Genomic DNA, 10256 nt, shown 5'->3' on the forward strand with positions numbered 1-10256 from the left:
ATGGCTTACAGTTCACAGTAAAACTTCAGGTACTTCCAATCTTTTTTTCTTTTTGACTTCAGAAGTATTAGAGATTAGCCATTTTGTCATCTGTCTGCCATTAGAGCTAATTTGGTGTGAAGTACAGGTAGAACAGATGAGTCTAGAATTTTTCAACTTCTACCTACCCAGACAGGGAAAGCAACTGTCTCAGGGTTTTGAAGATGAGTATAAAGCCAGTAAACCTCGAAGGAAGTATGATGTATAGAAAAGAATTTATTTCCATGGCCTAAGAGGGTTTGTTTATATGTCTTTGACCTAATATGGTTCAACCTATGATGTATTTTCAGCCACTGGTGATTAGAACCCAGGGAAGATCTCCTGATTCACCCGGAGGGCTGCGTCTACGCAGAGGAAGCATACACAGCCGGGTGTGGTGCTAAAAGGTTTTCTTGGGTTGGGACATTACTCATGAGCAGAAGTGAATGTTTTGAGGGCCAGTGAGGCCACACTGACTCAGGCAGGTCATCCCGAATAAATGCCAGTAAATGTTGTGTTCCACATCACATGGTCCTCGATGTTCCTTCCACCACACTGACTGGTACATTCAGAAAGGCAGGCAGCTCTCATCCTATCGTTCATGCAGAGCTCTGTACTAAAAGTGTCTTGGAAAGAGAGAAAGCTTGGAATAATTTTTCAGATCGGAAAATGGTGTATGGCTTATATGCAAATACAGAGGATACATTTACAAGTTTAGCTTTCGGATATGTATCTATATCAGTTAAAACGACACCTCTAATTATTTTCAAAATAAATAAGGCAGAAAAAAACAGGTATTAATTTTACCCTGCTTTGGAGCAGTACTTCTCAAGAAGGTATAAAGTCACTGAAATTATTTTGACTTAGCTCTTCTGTTCAGTATTTCTGTCTCAATAGCAGTGACTGTATGAATGACAGTACAGATGGACATAATGTATTTCAGGGGATAAAAGGAAGCTAAAAAAACTCATGCTATTTGCAGAGTAATACAAAGTAAAATAATATACAAGCATTTAACTTTTCTTCATCTGCATTCATGCAGAGCTCTGTACCAGAAGTGTGTACGAAATAGGGAAAAGGTAACATCCGATAGTGTACAACTTGGGTTCTCTGAACTTAAAAATAAACTGGAATTTGATAGGAAAATCTTATTCTAAAGAGGAAAAAATTACCGTCAACTGTATGGAGTTGTTTTCAATGTGATTACTCAAACTAAGTGCTTTGTGTTTCAAAAATTATTTCGAGACATTAATTTGATTATCTTTGTTTATAGTGTGTGTGTATATGTAAGGACATATGTATACATGTATGTATATATGTACAAACATGCACATACTTATATATAATCATGTATGTGTTATAGAAAGAGTTGTTAATTCTGAAGGTGTAAGAGGTACATTTACAGGAAGGTACATCTCATGAAAGCAGGAATTACAGAGACTGGAACATATGTCAGCCTCCTATCTGTGCATTTCTAGTGTGCTTGCCACTAATTTAAGTGCTGACTACAGGATTGATAGTCTTCCTTTTCAAAAATGACTAATTATTTTGGGCATATTGTTGAAGAAACATTTAAAGGCACCCAAGTTTAGAAGTGAATGTGCTAAGCACTCTCGGAGAACCAGACAGAGCCTTTCCATCTCTCCCATGTTACTCATTCAAAGTCCCTATTTTCAAAGTCCTATTCAGATTTGACAAAGTTAGGCCTAAATATCGGCCTGAACATGGATCATCTAAATTTGTTATTAACAGGCAATAACTACAGACTTTGTGAATGTTCACTGTAGTCCGGGGAAAAAAAGTTTCGCTTTCATAATACAATACCTTTAAACACTGTCTGCCTTAACTCTGAACTTCCTGCTCTCTTTGTTTGAACTCCATTTTCCAGAGAGCTTTTTATTGCTGATCTACTAGTTAGGTTTAAAATACATAAACGTACATTTTAACATACTTTTTTCTTTTTTTTATTCACATAAGAGCTTTCCATTGATGTCTGCCATTACAAAACTGTTTTCATCCATTTATGAAGCATTTTAAATTCACATACTAATAGAATTGACTTTGTATTAGGGCTGAATAGTGGAGAGTGGAATTTTAGAAATTATTTTATCACAAAATTTTGATGGTTACCTTGAATTAAGACAGACATGGATAGCACTTACTTTTAGAAGTGCTTTAATTTGCATTTCTGAAAATGCTTTATGTACACAAGTGCATATAAAAGATGTGCCTATCCCCTGTTGAGAACTGCCAAACCAGTAACACCTTTTTTTGAGCTAAAAAGTCATAAGCAAATCGGGCCAGATGTAGGAAAGTCCATCCTGTACATTTTTTGTGATAGGTTTCAGAAATAAAACTGTGAAATGAGGTGAATTTCACAATGTGAATAGCAATAAAATATTTACTGTTATGCAAAAGCCATTGCAATACTGCAAACAGTTTTTGCACTGTTCAGAAGTACTTATAAATAGATAGTTTTCAATCGACAAGTAGCTTATTCAGGCATGTGCTCAAATATAGTAGCTGCATTCATTAGACAAACATTTCTACTAATCCCTCAGCTACACTAATAAAAGAGTAATCCTTTATAGGCTGAATGTAGTAGCAGAGGGTTCTTTTTTTAACTATTAGGATCCTTCAAAGACCAAGGTCTAATAGGTATTAGTGACTATATTTGGTTTTCAGCAAATGAGTTGAAAATTGAAAACCCTTGGCAGCATGTTAAGTTAGAATTCCTTACTGAAAATGGAGACACCCTTACTCTTAGGAGCAGCTTATAATATATACTGTATCTTAAGTAGATTTGTTTCTGCTCTTTAAACAAACAAAACCCCCAGAGAACAGGAGTCTTGTTGGGCTTTTTTTTTTTTTTTTTGGTACTATAGCATTTGCCCTTTCACTTGCTTCTTTCACACTTTTGACTTCATTGTTAAGGCAAGAAAAGTAAGTTTGTGATTCAGGCTGGCTTCACTGAGCAAGGCAAGGATGCCGGGTAGGGACAAGACAAGTAAGCGAGTCACTGCCCTTCTGTACTGTGGTAGATAGAGGACCTATTACAAATTCAATCCAGTAATACTGATCTAAACCTAAATTGGGTCTCTGCAAGAACAGGGTCGTTTGGGATCAAAAACCTGTGATAATTAACTCTGCTTTCTGTATAGAACTGTTTTGCAAGTTGACCTAAGTATGAAAGTCCATTTTTCTCTTTTCAGTTTACTCTGACCTGAATGTTTTCTCAGAACACACCAAGAACCTTTTAATCACCAGTGATGTCACATATCCCTTCTTCTTCTCCATTTTTTTTTTCCTATTTATTTTAAACCTCAGTGACCTGTGAGTCAACTAGAACAGTTCTTGGCCAAAAATCAGTGTAATGAACCAGGCAAAGAAATACCAGCCAACAGCCATGCAATGGAAAACCGGGATTAACAGCATGAAAATCTTCAAAACTGCAAGTTAGCCTATTAATGACATCACTGCTGAAGTGAAGCAGCTAAATTTTGCAAGTCACATTTAGAAGTTAACCCCTACAATTCAGCTCTTTTCCACTGTCATCTCTAAATGAGCATCATATTCTTTCTGTGTTAAGCGCAATCATTCCATCCACCTCCAAGCCTCTTGTCCTGCTTAATTTTCAGTTTCTGCAAACCCACGGGGCTTTCTGCTTGCTTGAAATGGTGATCCTGCAATCATGGAAACCACCTTTGTGTTTCTCTCTGCAGCTTCCTTGGCATGGGGTTGGCTTGCCCATCTCTACGTGATCTACTCTCAGGTCTCTGCCAGTTCTGTGACCTATGGTCCCTGGAAAAGCACCCCTGATTTTTATAGTCCTTTCTGTGCTTCTGCCCCATGGCAATTTCATTTTGTCCCTTTCCAGTAGCAGTGTCCCTTCCTCCCCTCCCTGTAATCTCTCTTCTCCACTTCTTTAAGGTTTCTCTGTGAGTTCTTGGTAGGAAAGATGCTAGGAAGGACCTTAAGGTTGCAATTAGTGTAGAGAGTAGTTAACAGCAACATGAAAAATGTAATTTGTAGTGAGATGAGAGCTACTTCAAGGAGTGGAAAAAGGATGTTTTCCTCTCCACCTTGGCTGAGCCCCTTGAGGATGAGACATAGGGCAAGTACCTTTATGTTTAAGAGGGGTAAAGAGCACCGTAAGCCTTTGCCAGAAAACTGAGACTGTGGAGGAAGAACAGCAGCCCAGAGACGGTGATGATGGTCCCTGTGGAACTGCTGAAACAAGGAAAAAAAGATTAGCACTATTCATCAGGCAGGAAGGCACAAGTCTTTCCTTGAGCAGAGGATTGAGCAGTAAATAACCAGAACAAATTACTACGTTGCCAGAGAGAGATGGCAGAACAACCAGCAGTAACAGATGCAGCTGGAGGGCAAAGGTAAGTCACAGCTTGGCAATAGCCCAAAATTAAAGGAACAAAACTGTAGGCACAAATGCCAGTGTACTGTAGGGCTTTTAACAGCCCATATGGTCTGAGTGATTGCGTCTGTTTGGGAACGCTCCAGCCATACCTACAATTTTTTTATTTGTTTTATTTGTAGCAGTGCGTCTTGCACTGTTAGGGTTTGCTATTGTCAATGCTATCACCTCCTATTTTTAGTGGCTTGTAATTTGACTGTAAATTCTATGGAGTCCTAAAACCAGGCGTAGTGAACACAGCCTCAGCCAGTCAACGTTTTCTGTTTGCAAGAGAAAAACAGGCAAGTAGTTTGCAAGCTTGACAAGCTGCTGGAACCAGATAATTTCTGGAACCAGATAATTTCTGTAATCTGTAACTACAAAACTAATTTACTGTCATGCTAAGCAGAGGGGTTTTTTTTGTAGCTGAAGTATGTCTTGCATTTGGTCTGTGCTCCACAAGGGCTTTTACTGCTGTAGTAATCTCTAAGAAAGCTGATAGACAAGCAAAGCAAGTTTAAAAGAATCAATACAGAATAACTTACGCAGTTTCAAACAGAACTTCAAGTTGAGTCCTGTATAAATTAATGGGGGAAGAGGAAAAAAAAAGAAATGGACTGTAGACACTATGTAAGAAGTGAGCTCCATAAAATGAAATGAAACAGTGATAGTAGTGAGAACACGCAGTGTTGTGACACCATTCAGAGATGGCACAGGCAGTGAGATACTCGCTTCTGTCTGCACATGCTGCTTTACTGCATAAACAGTTGTCAGATATGATTTAGGTTCTGAGATGTTCCTAATCAGAACTATAGCAAACTTTTGGCAAACTATTAATCAGGAGGATTGACACTGAGGTCAGTAGGATTTTTCCAAGTTTCCTGAACATCTTGGAGAAAGATTCAGTCTCCTGAGGTTAAGCCTTTGCTTATCCTGTTCCCTTGGCATCCTGTGTCTATTATATTCTTATGAGTGCCTCACTCTCTTGGATAATACCAAGAGTTTTGTGCTTTGATTGGGTGACACCAACTACCTAACTTACCGCAGATGTTGCAGACCACTCTTATGTATATGTGTGCAAGGACACACAAATACACACACACACACTTCTCTTGCCTGTAGTGTCCCTCTCTCCACCTCAAGGCAAAGCAAAGCAATCTGGGATGTTCTGCTGCACAAGGTGACATGTCTGGGACTCTGTTTCTCAGCGTTTTATCCATCCTGCATGTGAATGCTCCCACCTGTTACTGCAGTGTTTGAGCACCGGCTGCGTAACATCACTGACTGTAATCAAGTCTCTTGTGGATATCATGGGATCTTTGGATTTCTGCTCTTTCCAGCATTCTGCTTCAGGCAAAATTTAAGAGTTTCTGGATAAGGTTTTATTATTTCCATGAGGCTTAATCTAGTGAAAGAAATGTCAGTTTTGTGAATGTCACTCTTACCATGGTGGGGTAGGTTGGTTGGTTTGGTTGGTTTTAAGAGAAAGGGTTGCAATTTTTTTCTAAATGCAGTTGAATCCTATGTTGTTTCACTGGCAATGCTTTCAGCTGAGTGGTCGGTTTGATGCTGAACGTGGAGGCTTAGGGAGCTGGGCCAAAGAACCTTGGAAGGAGATGACAAATTTATTTCTTAAAACTATAAATATATATATAAATCCTTTGCGTGTTTAGATCTTTTCCAGACATTTTCTCATACATTCATACTATAAATTATTTTGCACATTGCAAATTTTTTTTTCACGAGTCTACTTCCTTGTGAAAGTATTGGAAAGGCAGTGAAGGTAGCTTGCTGTGACAGCAGTGAACACAAGTAGTATATGTTGTCACACACTGCCTGCACATGTTTTGGATCACTGCAGATACGTCCACCTCCCAAGACATAAATCCAAAGGAAAACCTGATATCCTCCCTGATGCTGCTTCTTGCTGTAATGACATTTCTACAACAAGGTTCTGCATCAGTGAAAACAAATGGGTTTTATATTATGGGATGGCAAGGTAATATCTATGCAGAAAAGCAATGCATTTGAGTGGTTTTAAGGATTCGTGCTTTGATTTATTGTCACTGAAATTTAATCTAGGAGTTTTTTCCCTCTGGACTTTCTCTGCGAGAGTTCTAGTGAAAATATTGCATCAGCACTTCAGGAATGGAGCAGCAGTGTTATTCTGATCTGTGAAATGCAGAGGCCGTGAACTTCCCCTGAGAAACCCAGTGAAACAGCCTTTCTACTCACTTCAGGACTGGTAGTGTAAAGAATACTTCCTAAACTGGGGCCCCTACAGTAGCCCTCACAACTTGTTCTACATAGGAGCCTGACTTGTTTGCATACTCTTGTTGGATGCAGTGGAGGAAAGTTACTCGTGTGTGTGTGTAGATATATCAGGGTGGATACCAGCACACTAGTAAGAGCAGTGTCCCCGAAAAAGCAGTGACTCATCAAGCTTACCTGAGCATAATGTTATCAGACCTTAAATGTGCCTTTCTGCAAGCTTAACTGTGTTTAGCCATTGTGACTATTTCAAAACTTATTTGGAAAAATAATTAAAAAGTAGAGATTTAAGAGGAAGATATCTGAAATAATACTAGACATTTTAAATATATAAACATCCTCCCTGCAAGCATACATCTATTTGACAGAAGCTTAAAAATGACATTGTCTTTAATGCTTGGCAAAATTACATATGTGTGAGTGCATGTATGTGTGCGGTTTTTTGTGCCTTTTAAAAGTGAATGATGCTAATATGGCTTTATAATTTACTGTCCTGTTTGCACTTGATACCATCAGTGATCTCAGCACAACTCTGGAAATGGTGTTTATTTGTGGCAGAATGAGGGCATGGGTATAAATATTGTTTTGTAAATCTCTCTCCTAAATATTGACTGTATTGCAGCCATGGGATGGGAGGGTTTAAGAAATGGTGTTTTGAAGATCTCAGAGCTCAGCTCTGTTCCAGGGGTTGGAAAGGATGATGTAGCAATGCTCTGACTAGGAATCCCAGTTAAGGGAGATTTGAATTACTCTTCTGATTTTTCGTCATTTAAAAACAAAATCTAGTTAAGAATATGCACAAACTCTCCTTGTCCCTATTTGTTTTTATTGCCCATAAAACAAAGTAGCAGCAAAACCTCCATGTGCTATTGTCAGAGGCATGCAAGGAACAAGATGACCACTCTACCAGGCATCAGTCTTTGCCTTCCAGCACCTGATGCTTGGCCTGAGAATGGCATCAAGCTGTCAGTGTCTGTTGTTGACAGCAGAGGACATGTACAAATGTTCTTGCTTTTGTTTGCTCCTTTCTCACTTGTGGCTTTTGCCACCAAATTCTCCTTTCTAAAGCCCCATAAAAGAGAGACCACCCCTCAGGTTCCTATTGGTCTCTTCTTCTCCTCCCTGGACTCAGAGAGGGGCCTTATAGGAGGGAATAACAGTTTTATCTGCAATCACACCAAGGGGGGTCTTTGACACCCTGCTCCCTCCAGAGTCATGAGAAGGGAGCATGGGGAAAGGCCCTCTGTGAGCTGTGCAGGTTCTGCAACCACCAGTTCTGTTGCCTCTTCCTTGCCTTAAGTCACCACCTCACACATTAACCTTCCCTGTTGCAACTCATTTCCAGCTGTCTTGTCTTCAGGATGTTCTTTGAGAGGCTCTGTACTTTCCCAGGATCCTCCTTTCTCCTGCAGCACGGCTCTTCTGGAGTCAGGCTCTCTCCAGCTCCCACTGTCCCAGCATGGTCCCTTAAGAGGAATCCACAGGGTTCACAGGCAGGGTTTGGAGAGAAAGCCCCTGGTGGACTTGGCTTGTTAACCCTTGAGTCAGCAAAGGTAATTCAGATGGCTCAAGGAGGTGAATGGGAGCGCAGAGACGTTTGATCCTTTCTCTTTGCTTCTCGCATATGAAAGGGAGATTGGGCTTGGTTTTTCTCCTAATTAGTGTTAAGTGAGGGGTCCCTGTGCCTTAAGAAAGGGATAATCAAGTAACTGGGGGGGAGGCAAAAATTTTCTTACGCGCTCATAAAATCTTAGAAATGGCAAAATACAGCCGTTGTTTAGTTATTAAGGTTCAGGCAGCAAAGCTGAGATCTCAGTCATGGCTGAGATCCCCAGAGGGATGGGCACTACACACATCTCAAGCAGTCCCTATGCAAGGACTGACATTTACAGTAACGTCTGGTAGGTTGTCAGCCTGCTTCATGCTGACACAGCAGAGCTCACGTCCATACATCTAAATACTTTTCTCTCTCAAACAACACTGGACTTGTCAACTGTTTATTGGGAACGGTCCCTGGCCCAATTTAATGTCCAGACTTGAACTGTGCCCAGGTAATGCTTGGAAGAGAGTTAGCTGGCCTAAGCCAAAACCATGCCAGAGGCCATGCTACCAATTCAGCGAGATGGGTGACTGTAGTGGGTCTGTGCTCAGACACTATTAGTTTGACCAGTCTAGACATAGCTGAAGAATACAGTTCCTCTGCAGGAAAACCACAGCTCAAGGACTGCCAAATAGGCAGAGGAATAAGAACATCAGTTTCTGCACATTCAGTTTATGTACAAATTACTGTGATTTTCTGTGAGCGGTAGAGGAGATTTGAGGTAAGGCCCTGTAAAAGGCAAAGGACTTTGCAGGTGACCTTAGAGCCATTGGTTTTGGATATAGTTACACATATGGAAGATGTCCCAGAGGTGACCTTGGGGAGCTGACAAAGAGAAGCTTGTTGCCTTGGCAGAACAAATAAGCCACAGATGGAAGAACAAGTAGATAACAGCGGTCTTGACAAGAAAACATAAAAGAGGACAAGACTGAATTAAGCCAGTCTTGAAGGTCCTTAGTCTCTAAATGACTGATAAGGGAGAATAATTAAACAGGAAAGGGTAAAGAGATGGGAACCATAAAATAATCAAACTTGCTAGTGAGAGGCAACCACTAAAATTACTTACTTTCTTCTGCCCCAGAACAAGGATTTTAATCTTCTGCTTTCATTTAGGCAGCTCCTATCTCCATCTTAATGTTATTTTTATATATTACACTTTCTTGTGAATATAGCAGATGGTGAATATAGCAGATGTAACTTCTATATGAAGTCAAAGAAGCCTCTCACAGCTGCGCAGAACAAATACTAATGCCCAGAATATCTTTAGAGAAATATAACTGTAAAAGGGTTTAATTTGTAGGAAGAAATAGAAATCTGAAATTCATGCATGCCTGCAGTCCCCCATGTGCTACGTTCCAGCTACAGATGACAGCGCCAGTGGGGCAGCACAAGGAAGGCCATAGCAGCCTTCTTTGCAGAAAACCTGTAAATTCAACAGCAGCTGGACCCATCCTGTGGCTGAATGGCAAGGGAAGGTGTAGCTGTTGTTTTCTGTAACCCTGTTTTATGGATCCCTGGTCATGGAGTGGGACCTTGTTGTGCTAGGCATGCTGCCACCATTTCAGTCAGTCTGTCCACATCCCTACACAGAATGGAAGAGATCTGCAATATTTGACCCTCTGGAATCTTTCCCTGGCTCCCCCTTGCCATCGGCATAAGTACTGACTGAGCTATATGAAAGGTGTTGGGAAATAAATCACAGCCCCTAGACTAGCTGCGTCTAGTGGGGCACTTTCAACACTATTTGGAAGATTTCATTTTAACTGACCTTCAGGCATGACTTATTTTTGTGCTCCGGGTATTTTTAAGATGAGCCCAAAGGAACTCCTAAATAGCTCACTGGTGAGAGTGGAGGAGGACACATGCTGTTGCTGTTTCCAGTAGCTCTGAAGGGTCCGGAAAGTCCCTGTGTGGAGTTTTCAGCTTTAAAGAGAATTTTCTAAATGTAGAAAGCCT

This window comes from Pygoscelis adeliae, unplaced genomic scaffold (assembly GCF_000699105.1).
Source record: "Pygoscelis adeliae isolate BGI_AS28 unplaced genomic scaffold, ASM69910v1 Scaffold218, whole genome shotgun sequence".
Classification (NCBI taxonomy): Eukaryota; Metazoa; Chordata; class Aves; order Sphenisciformes; family Spheniscidae; genus Pygoscelis; species Pygoscelis adeliae.